The sequence below is a fragment of the Pleurodeles waltl genome, chromosome 3_1 (assembly GCF_031143425.1).
Source record: "Pleurodeles waltl isolate 20211129_DDA chromosome 3_1, aPleWal1.hap1.20221129, whole genome shotgun sequence".
NCBI lineage: Eukaryota > Metazoa > Chordata > Amphibia > Caudata > Salamandridae > Pleurodeles > Pleurodeles waltl.
In genome coordinates, this window is record NC_090440.1 from 984403861 (window position 1) to 984415520 (window position 11660).

The following is an 11660-nucleotide window of genomic DNA, read 5'->3' on the forward strand; positions in this document are numbered from 1 at the left end:
GCTTCATGAGGAGTGGATGAAGAGGCAGAGCAAGGACATAAGCAGCTGCAATCAATCATGATATCTTATTTGTAATGAAGTGAGAAGTGGGAGCAATTTTACATTCAATCCCAGACACTTAGCTGCATGTACCTGGCTGATCAATCACACAACTGTCACAACATTTAGCCAAGTGCATCCATCATGTGACGCTAATGATGTGACATCATCACATGTCTGTCTCCAGTTACAGACCCCCCCAACCACAACCATTTATTTGAGCAAGCACACTACTCAACACACATCTCTCTGCAGTCCACAGGGCTGAGTAGGCCTCTTTAGAGTCATCATCATGCTGGTTAGGGTTACCTTTAGAAATAGATAACTTCCCCCTTCTGGTGGTTGAAGTAGTCCTGCTCTAAGTACTTACTCTGAATAATGAATCAGTACAACTCCCACCCCAAATTAAACTGAGAGAAAGAGACCTGTAGTGCACTGCATAGCAAAAGAATTTGAGCATTTTTTGCAGATTTGTATTGGTAATCTGGTCTGATCTATGAAGAACGGGAACAAAATACAGCAAAGAGTAGACCATGCAGATAAATATTTCTAAGTGTGAAAGAGCCAATCACCTTCATGCAAAATCACCCATCGATCCTCAAACATTGCAAATCATTTAAATCAAATTTCCAAATTAGTTCAACACCCTTCCTCACTGTCTGCCACCACATGAACCATCAATCATCACTCACAATCACTCCATAACAAAACATATCACTCATTGGTGCAATAATTACCTGTTCCAATTCAAACACGGTGGCACAAAACTGTATCTCCTCTTTGGCATTCTTGGCAGTCTTGTAAATCAAATGATCATTACTGGGGCAGCCCTGCTAGGGAATGTAAAAGAAAATAAGGATAGGCATAGGACAGAGGCAGACATTATCTCCAGTGGCCGTGAAAGGAATGGGGAGGCTTCTTCACTGCACACTGGTATAGCTACAATCTGCCCATACATGTGCCTAAAATGGTGGACTGCATAAGCCAGACATAAACAAAATATATAATGTTCTTCCAGCTATGTCCATTTTTTGGCAAAGCAGTTCAACAATAATTTGAATGTCCTATGGTGGCCTACTCAGTCAGAGAATTAGAGTTCATCCTCAAACTCAGGGGTTCAACCAGATGTTAGTCACCTAATTCACTTGAGTCTGACCAGTCACGTCATCCTTCTCCTCCTCCTCCTGTGGTGTTACAGAAGCACTGTAATTGTGTGGTATGAAGTGCTGGTTCATTTTAATCATGGTCTGTTTCTCCAAGTTTTAAGGCGAGAGACTAGCTCTTCTGACTGTGACAACTGCCCCAGCTGCACTGAACACACAGTCAGCAGACACCCTGGCTACAGCATAAGCCAGGTACTTTATTGCCAGTCTGCTAAACTCTGGCCATTGGCTCATCTTCCTAGACCAATAGACTAATGGGTTTTGGTACACATAGAGGTCTTTTGGGTCATCTAGATAGTCCTGGAATATCCTCTGACTGGTCATTGGTGCTGCCAGTTCATTTACCACTTTTGTCTTCACCTCTGCACTTGACTTAAGCCTGCTACTTGACACCAAGCCATTACTGCGGTTGGTCTGATTTTTATGTTGCTGTTGCTGCTGGTGTTCTTGTTGCTGGTGTTTGCTGCTATGATACAATAGCACTTCCCTATCTGGAGGTTGAAGGGTGCACATCAGAATTACTGCCCGGGACTCTAACTTTCAGACATCCTCTTCCAGGTCTCTTGCTCGCCTAAATATCCATGTCTTATGTATCAAAACATCCCCTTCTGAAAAAGGAATGAATATGGACAGTATTGTTTTGTACAGTAGATCAAGTACTGTGACACAGTGGTACCTTTTGGATGACATGGTGTCTCTTTGTTGGCTTGGAGTAACAGCCAAGTGAAGGATTAAGCTCTCAATCAATGTATGCGCTTCTCTGTTCACACCACAAACCTTTGCTACACCTTTTTTAACTGTTCCTGTAGCAGATGCAACAACAGGATAGCGTTGCCTCTTATACTGTCCTCCTTGCTGACTTCCCTGGTGAAAACATAAAAAGGAAGTAACATCTGTGTCAGGCATTTGACTAGGCCCCGTTTGTCCACTTATATGGTCATGCTTTTCCCAATTCTATCTTCATTGATCAGTTTGCACTGTTCAATCAGATGTTGCATCATGTAATACATTGAGTTCCAATATGTTGGTACCTCCTGTATGAGGGCTTTAGCTAGTACTCTATTAAAAACCCTGAATGATCCTCAACTGCTTCCAGGCTTTAAAAGAATGGCTGAAATGAGTGCAACTTCTTCTGCAGGTGGTCAATGTGTTGCTGACTATGTCTTCTTTTTGAGAAAGTCCTCTACAATCACGTTGAAGCAATGCAAACATAAGACCCCAAAATAGCCTCTGTCTCTCATGGCCCTAACTATATTACTGCCATTGTCCGTGGCAACAAATCCAATTCTGAGACCTCTGTGTTGCAGCCATTCAAACACCTTGCTGTTAAAGATTTCCAAGATGTTTGCAGCTGTATGTGATTTCTCCATGGTAAACATGGCTACTGTTCCATGCCGCCAAATGCCTTTAAAAGCTTCTTCAGTGCTGAATATCGTGGATAGCTGTTGCCCAACCCCACAAAAGAGATTCAGTGTGCAGTGATACACACATGTCATCAGTTGTTTGACAACAGGTCCACATGTCTTTCGTTAGGTGCATAGAGTGAACTGCACTGTGCTGAAAAGCTTGCCCATCCATTTGCAGCACATTATGATGGAGTGCTGGAACACAACTCTGGCAAACTAGGTCCTGCAGGGAGCCCTCCATTTTGGGCAGATGGCTGCCACAAATTCTAAAAATCCCACTCCTACCTCAAAGGAAAAAAGAGGAGGTGCAGCAGTAATGTTTTAACCAGCTGCCCGTTGGACAAACATGCCATTGGGTGATTGTATTCATAAGACCCCTCTGCCTAAACATGCCCGTAATAGTATCCTAGATTTCTTTCTTTTCAGGAAGCTTCTGGAGAGAACTAGGAAGTGGTAGACTCAACCTGTGTCTTGGTGCAAGCACTGTATGCTGTGATGTCTCCATCTGACTTGTGCCATATCGAGGTTGCTGAGGCGGGTGATAGTGGTGCCCTGCTGGGAACAGGGCTGCTTTGCATGAGGCTGTCACCCTCTTATTCTTCATCATCACCTTCACCTCCGACGGTAAAGTGAGCTGATTCCCCTCTCTCATCAACACTACCACCTGCAGCAATTTTTTAAGGTGCTCTTCCCACCTAATTTTCTGATTTTTTTCATATGACTCATCTGTCCTCCAGTACCATAGTGTGAACCAGTCTTATTTCGATGAACACTTGCATGGTAAATGGAACAAATTGCAATGTTATCCTCCTGCTTGTTAATCCTAAAAATATACCGAATTGGGGAGTAGAACTTTTTTTTGTGGGTAACTAGTGCCACTACCAATTCCTGAAGAATGAGAGGTAGGTGGGTGTGTCAATGATCGTCTCTCGGAAGTGCGTATGTCTTCTGATGTAGTGGTGGATGCAGGTGTCAGTGGGGGCCTCACAAATATGGAAGCTGGTGGTGATGGTGGTGCTAGTGCCACGTCCCTTTGAGTAGGCTGGACAGGAGGGGTAATATTGGTGTACTCAATGCCAGCATCCATGACATTGGCTGGTTTGTCCTCCTCATTCCCTTCCATAAATGTAAGGCTTTCAGGAACTTTTAGTTTCTTGTGTCTTGTGGTGGTCCTCGATCTCAGCCGGGGTCCATTCCATGTCCAGATCATCAGAGGGTGGGGCTTGGAGAAGATGGTGGAGCATACTTCCTTTTTGTTGCTGTAGATTGGGAAGCCAATGGTTCAAGAAGAGTTAAATCTTGCTCAGCAGGAAGCTCAACCTCCTGTCCTGCTCCCACTTCAGGATGATCTACCTTTGTTTGGCTGTGGCTCCTGTTTCCACTCTGCTCGGTTTTCTGCAATGATTGGGTGATGGTTTACGAGTGACACAACTCCAGTTCAAACACACTGCTTGTCGCCATGATTGCAGAGGCTGCCACACTGAGAGACAAGGCTTTGGGCTTAGGTTTGGGTGGTGGTGTTGATGCAGGTGTGCTACACCTAGCTTGCTGGCCAGAGGACAGTGCGGCAGGCACATGTTTCCTGAAAAAGGTTTGGGACAGCACAACAGTGGTGGAAATCTTCTTCATCTTCTCCTCCTAACTGCCCACTTTCTTGGCAGCTCTTTCTTTGGGGCCATCTTCAAGCTCTGTCAGTTGGCAGTGGTACTTGACTGCATAAGTGGAAGAGTCTATAGGACTCACGTGTTGTGGTCACCAGCTGCAGCTCCTCCACAATGGCAGAGGAGCATCACCCCACTGGCTCAGAGCCAGGAGCTGATAAATAAAACATTCTTTTAATATTGTTTTATTTTTCATCTGCTGGCTGAACCAGCGAGTGCAGGGAGGGACGGGGCTGGGCCATGGGAGTGGGGAGGAGGAGTGGAGTGAGGTGAGGTGTGCACTTAAGTGCACATGTCTGTTTGACAGGCCATCTTAGGCCAGCCAAACAAACATGAACACTTAGGTTTCTCCAAGCCAGCTGTATTTGACAGCTGAGTTGGAGAAACAGCACAGACTCCCTGTGCCTGAGCGAGCAGTAAACCAGCAGTAAACCAGCCCACTCATGCCAATTCTCGTGCTACTCTCATACTTGGTAATAGCATGAAAGCAGTGCTGGGATTACAAAGGGAGTCTCTGAAATTGCTTGGATTTCTGGTCCTAGGAAGAGGAGCGTAAGGCAGCCAGCAGCACCAGATAAGTCTTATTTTTTTATTAGAATTAACCCCCCACATCCTCCTCGCATGCTACCCCTGATGTGCTCTCCCCAAGCCACCTCCGTCCACCCCACTAACTTTAAAATGCGTCGGCTGCCACATCACTTTGTGCTGACCTTCTGTCTGGAAGTACTTTGTGGGTGATGTTTCTTGTGCACCTACAAAACCTACCAAACCAAGCAAGAAAATCCTTTTCTAAATCTTGGCATTTTTGCTGTTTGAATTATTCATATTACAAACAATATCATTTAGTGTGATTAGTGTAAACATTCCAAAGTCAAAACACACCTCCATAGCATAATATTTCATTTTCAATCCTATCAGTATAACAGCATACAGATGTAACTATTTTCTTTAAGTACATCTAAGGGGGGACACCAGTGGCAGGCGGGGGGCCAGGAGGAAAATTGAATAATCCTTAAAAAATGAATGCTGGTGTGTGCCTATGGCAGGCATGGGGTCTAGGGGAAAATGGAACAATCTTTCAAAATGAGATGCTAGTGTGCACCTATGAAGAGCAGGGGTCCAAGGGAAAATGGAATAGTGCTGCCTATGGCAGGCAAAGGGTCCCGGGGAAAAATGAATAAACCTTAAAAATAAATGCTGGTGTGTGTCTATGGCAGACAGGGTGGTCCAGGGGAGAATGAAATAATCCTTAAAAAAATTAATGCTCGTGTGTAGGCAAGGGGTCCAGGGAAAAATGAGTAATGACAATCCTTTAAAAATAAATGATATTGTGCGCAGGCACCTTTGGCAGGCAGGGGGTGGAGGGAGGGAAAATCTACAAAACAAATTTAAAAAAAATATTAACACATTAAAAAAAAAATATGATAATAACAAATACATTTTAACCCCTTGAGTTTCCAGGACGTAACAATGACGTCCTCGGCTACAGCGCTGCTGTGCGGAGGACATAACTGTTACGCCCTGCCCCCAGCCCAAGGGGGGAGCGCTAGTGCTCCCCCCTGTGTGCCTCCCATACCCCTCCCCCCAGCAGGGATGGCAGGGGAAACACTACCCCTGTCCACCGTACCTCCCAGTGATGTCTGATGACATCAGTGCGCGATCGCATGCTAACCTCATCAGAGGTCGCCTCCATCGCCCTGGAAGCATGGGCTTCGAGCGCTACCCGCGGAGAAACTGATTAGTTTCTCTTCGAGAAAGGGAAGGTAAGGTCGGAGAGGCATGAAAAGGAAAGGAAAGGCTTTTCCTTTCCTATTCATGTCTCTCTGAGCATTCCTGCAGCACGATCGAACAGCGGTCGTACTGCAGGAATGCCCACTAGACACCAGGGACTTTGTTTACATTTAGTAAACATATAAGGGGAGCTGCCCTTTGGGCAAGGGTTGCTCCCCAAGGGGGGCATATTTTGTTAAGGCCATTTCTACCCCTGTTGGGGGCAGATCGGCCTATTTGAATTAGGCCAATCGGCCCCCAAGGGGGGCAGAAACCTCTCAGCATCAGGGACCACTTTTTTTTTTTTACAGGTTGGGGAGCGTCCCCTTAGGCAAGGGTCGCTCCCCCCGGGGCCAAATTTATTTTAGGCCATTTCTCCCCCCCTTGGGTGAAGATTGGCCTATTTTTATTAGGCCAAGGGGCAGAAACCACTAAACACCAGGGATTTTTTTATTTTATTTATTTCATAAGAGGAGCGACTCCTTAGGCAAGGTTCACTCTCCGGGGGGGGGGGCATATTTAATTAGGCCATTTCTGCCCCACTTAGGGCAGATCAGCCTACTTTTATTAGTAGATTTAGGGACTTTAAAAAAAAACATTTACATAGGGGAAGCAACCCCTTAGGCAAGGGTCGCTCCCCGGGGGGGCTTATTATATTAGGCCACTTCTGCCCTCTTGGGGGCAGACCAGACTATTTGTAGTAGGCTCATCTGCCCCCAAGGGGGGCAGAAACCACTTAGGCACCAGGGATTGTTATGTGTGTGTGTTTTGTTTGGGGGGCGGCCCCTTGGGCAAGGGTCGCTCCCCATGGGGGCACATTACTGATGGCCCTTTCTGCCCCCCAGGGGCAGATCAGTCTATTTTTGAAAGGCCATCTGCCCCCAAGTGGCGCAGAAAGCCCACTAGACACCAGGGAAGATTTTTTTTTTAAAAGAGGGTGGGGTTTGGCCATACACACACCCCAAATAAATGGGGACAAACTTGTTCTGCCCACCAGTGGGCAGATGGGATAATTACCCCAATCCACTCCCGGGGGCAGAAAGCAACTGCACTTTTTGTACTTTGGGGTGCTGCCACCTAGACAAATCTACCAGACTTAGACACTTTTGAAAACTGAACATCAGAGTGAGTCCAGGATGATGTGGTTCACATGCACTCGCACCATTTTCTTACCCACAATGCCCTGCAAACCTCCAACTTTGCTTGAAATCACACATTTTCCCTATATGTTTGTGATGGAACCTTCCGGAATCTGCAGGATTCCACAAAATTCCTACCACCCAGCATTGTTCCATGTATACCAATAAAAATTCTGCCCCACTTGTCAGTCTAAAAATGTTTTTTTTTCCCAAACTGCCCTTTTGGACCCGCTTTGGTTCCCTCTCAATTTCGACTTGTTTTTGGCCCTTCCCTGTCACAGGCACTTGGCCTACCTACACAAGTGAGGTATCATTTTTATCGTGAGACCGAGGGGAACGTTGGGTGGTAAAATTTGTGCCAGTGCGATGATCCCACACAGAAATGTGCGAACAATTTGATTTTTTAGCTAAATTTGAGGTTTGCTGAGGATTCTGGTAAGAAAATACTGGGGGAATCCATGCAAGTCACACCTCCCTGGACTCCCTCTGGTGTCTAATTTTCAGAAATGTCTGGGTTTGGTAGGTTTCCGTAGATGGCTGCTGAGCCCAGGACCAAAAACGCAGATGCCCTCCTTGAAAAAACAGGTAGTTTTGTAATAGATAATTTTGATGTGTCCATGTTGTGTTTTGGACCCTTCCCTGTCGCGGGCACTAGGCCTACCCACACAAGTAAGGTACCATTTTTGTCGGGAGATGTAGGGGAATGCTGGGTGGAAGGATGTTTGTGGCTCCCCTCACATTCCAGAACTTTGCAGCACCGAAATGTGAGGAAACAGTGTTTTTTTTTTAACTCATTTTGAGGTTTGCAAAGTATTTTCGATAATAGAACCCAGTGGGAGCCCCAAAAGTCACCCCATCCTGGATTCCCCTAGGTGTCTAGTTTTTAGAAATGGACAGGTTTGCTAGGTTTCCCTAGGTGCAGACTGAGCTAGAGGCCAAAATCCACAGCTAGGCACTTTGCAAAAAACATGTACATTTTAATTCAAAAAATGTGATGTATCCACGTTGTGTTTTGAGGCATTTCCTGTCGGGGCACTAGGCCTACCCACACAAGTGAGGTACCATTTTTATCAGTAGACTTGGGGTAATGCTGTCTGGAAGGTAATTTGTGGCTCCTCTTGGATTCCAGCACTTTCCATCAGTGAAATGTGAGGAAAAAGTGTTTTTGCCAAATTTTGAGGTTTCAAAATGATTCTGGGTAACAGAACCTAGTGAGAGCACCACTAGTTACCCCACCTTGGGTTAGCCTAGGTGTCTAGTTTTAAAAAATGCACAGGTTTGGTAGGTTTTTTAGGTGCCGGCTGAGCTAGAGGCCACTATCCAAAGCTAGACACCTTCCAAAAAACACATCAGATTTCAATGTAAAAATGTGATGTGTCCATGTTGCATTTCCTGCTGCGGGCACTAGGCCTGCCCACACAATTGAGGTACCATTTTTATCGGGAGATTTGGGGGAAAACAGAATAGAAGAACAAGTGTTATTGCCCCTTGTCCTTCTCTACATTTTTTCCTTCCGAATGCAGTCGTGGCTCGTGGGTGTTAATGGAGGCGGGGTGGGGCGCACGTGGGGAGAGCAGGGGCAGGGGGTAGTAAATATTAATAAAATGTTTTAAAAAATAAAATACCCTTATCTGAACACCTCGCCTCGCCGTGCCCCACTCCTCTGCTGGCTGCAGGCAGGCAGAGGCTCCCAGCCTGCTCTGCGGCCAATCCTGACGCTGCTCAGAGCAGCATCAGGATTAGCTCGGGGCACCCAGCCAGGGCGCTCCCAGGCAGACTGGGAGCCTGTGCAGACTCTTTCCAGCCCAGCAACTCTGTTTCTGGGCGGGAGAGAGCCCTTGTGTGCATGTGTGTTTGGGCAGCCCAAGACGGCCGGCCAAACACACATGTGCTCTGAGGGGGTGTTCTGAGCACTCACCCTCTTCACCCCGTGGCCCTGCCCCTTTACAAGGAAATGATAATAAACGCTGTTTATTATCGCTTCCTTGTAAAGGTTTTGCAGCTAAAATCAAAAAAGCACACAGGGTCCCTGGCCAAATGGGGAGAGAGATCCAGGGAAAATTACAGTAAGTAGGACAAATATCACTCTCCTAATGGTTCAGTAATTCGACTTAATATCGATGACACATCATGATTGACATTCAAAAAGAACAAACATGTTTTTAATTAATCACAACCAAAATAAATGTATATATGTACAATGATCATCAAACCCAAAATATTTCTAAAATATAAATCAAACCCCCTTAAAAAAACAACCCTAACCAATCGACAACACAGATACCCAAATAAACAGAAAAAGGACAATGTACAACTAAGCACACACAAGACATACATATAAACAACACAACGACACCGGACACACAAAAGATTTCAAACAGGAAAATATCTCAATGTGGAATTTACACATCACATATCCTTATTCAAACACTATTCTCAATATCACATGGACACAAATTAAATATCAGGCTAATATATAGATCATTCCTACTTGATCCCCAGCTATATACTCTGAAGAAGTCCACACAATCAAGATTATTGCTGATATCTCAACGGCAAATGCCTGAATTGTGCCTGAAAATTCGAACTGTTGTATTTCAATCCAGTTTGTCCTTGAAACGGAATAAACGTCAAAGGTAATCCTCCATATATTGCTAGGTCGTCATCCTTCCTGATGCGCGTTTCGGTGGGCTTACACCTTCGGGTTCAATCACCATTCTTCGCAGCCACCTTCATCAGGGCACTACATCAAGAATTGCGCATTGCACTACATTTCTCAATCTGTACATAGGTTCAAGATATAATTGTATCAATATCAGAGATGTTGCATGATATAGGTGCATACAATAAGTCTGTTCCCAAGTTATAAAGTCATCTCAGTGAGTATGGAGACCCATCTCCAACACCGGTGTTGGTTTAATAATAAATAAAGATATCCTAAAAATCGACCTCGTGTTGTGAAAAAAATAGAGAACCTGAACCTCATGCAACATGCTGAAAATGACCTAAGGGAGTGGGGCATGCATGACATCTGCATGCTTACCTGATGTTAATGTAAAGAAAGACAGAGTCGACAACAGAGGCTCGTATGGGTCAGGGGGCCATACCGCCAGCTCTACAGAGAAAAAAGCAATATTAAACTACAGAATGCATATATGGACAGACAGTGCTACAGGCTGTACTAGCTATGCTTGCAAAGTCGTCCACTGCAGGGGCGCTTACCTTCAAACACGCTCATAGGCAAACATGCTGAACAACCGAAGAAACAGTCCCAACTGTTTCCTCTACTCTGTGCGCTAAAAATGCACGTTGTTTAAATGCCGAGTGTCGGTCTGCCGGAAAGCTGTAGAAATCAAGAACGGACAAAATTCCCTTTTCTTAGACAGTGGAGAAATCGGAAGTCGTGGCAGACATATTGGTTGGGTGAATCAGTTGAGAAAGTACCTCAGGAAAGAGGAAATAAAATCAAAAATGAATAAAGTAGAAACAGATCAGGTAAACTGAAAGCAGGGAAAAGCACAGACCAAGAAACATATTGGAAATGGAAATAAACAAAGGACAACATTTCCTTATGCTTAAACTGTAAAGTAAAAAAGATTATTTCATGTGAGGGGCATATTGGAACAGAATGATTCAACTGAGGTAATTAAATGTACTCATAGACAAAAGGGAACATAACTCAATAATAATTGAATTCGAAATTCAGCAAATAGACTGAAGGTACAGAGGGGCATAGTCGAAAAAAGCCAAGTACCACACAAAGTAAGTCTTGACTGCTCGGCCAGAACTGCAGGGTTTTGCAGCTGCCACTGCTGGCAGGGGAGGGGGAGGGGTCGACGCTCCTCCACCATCATGGAGGACCCACCCCTGTCCAAATGTAAGACCAGCCACGTGGTTAAACAACAACAAAAACAGCAAGCAAGGAAGCATTGGAGAAGCAAGAACATGCGCAGACCTATGTCAAAAGCACACTCACTGCCTACACAAAATGGCCATGAGTCACATGGTCAAAAAACAACAAGCAAAGAGGCATGGACAACAAAGAACACATCCATGCCTATGGCAAAAGCACACTGTCTGATTACACAAACCGGCCACCGGCCACATGGTCAAACAACAAGCAAGGATCTACAGATAACATAGAACACATGCAGGCCTATGGACACTTACTACACAAAATGGGCTCTGGCCACATGGCATGGAGAATCAAAGACAAATGTGGCCTCTGGCAAATACACACACACTGACCAGACAAAGGAAGCATGGTAACAATGGAAAAAACACTGCGATTAATTCAGCAATGCCAAAAACGAAAATTATGTGAGCTATAAAATTTTTACAACAAAACACATCCTCCGAGGGCATAAAATATTACCCATTCAAAATACACTTTTTTCAGAAAAAAAAGTGAAATACAAGAAGTAACACATATTTTTCATTCAATCCAGTGCCATCCCTGGTCTAAATGAAGTTTTAAAACAA

General features: G+C 44.9%; 1 long non-coding RNA gene across 1 annotated transcript; it reads right to left on the bottom strand.

Annotated features, from left to right (window-relative positions):
- Nucleotides 1–9427: 9427 nt before the first annotated feature.
- LOC138283302 (uncharacterized) lies at nucleotides 9428–10486 on the bottom strand. The gene is made up of 3 exons (XR_011201176.1): nucleotides 10401–10486; nucleotides 10222–10293; nucleotides 9428–9959 (listed from the first exon to the last, which is right to left on the bottom strand). It is a non-coding gene; the product is annotated as an uncharacterized lncRNA (long non-coding RNA).
- Between the last annotated feature and the right edge of the window lie 1174 nt (nucleotides 10487–11660).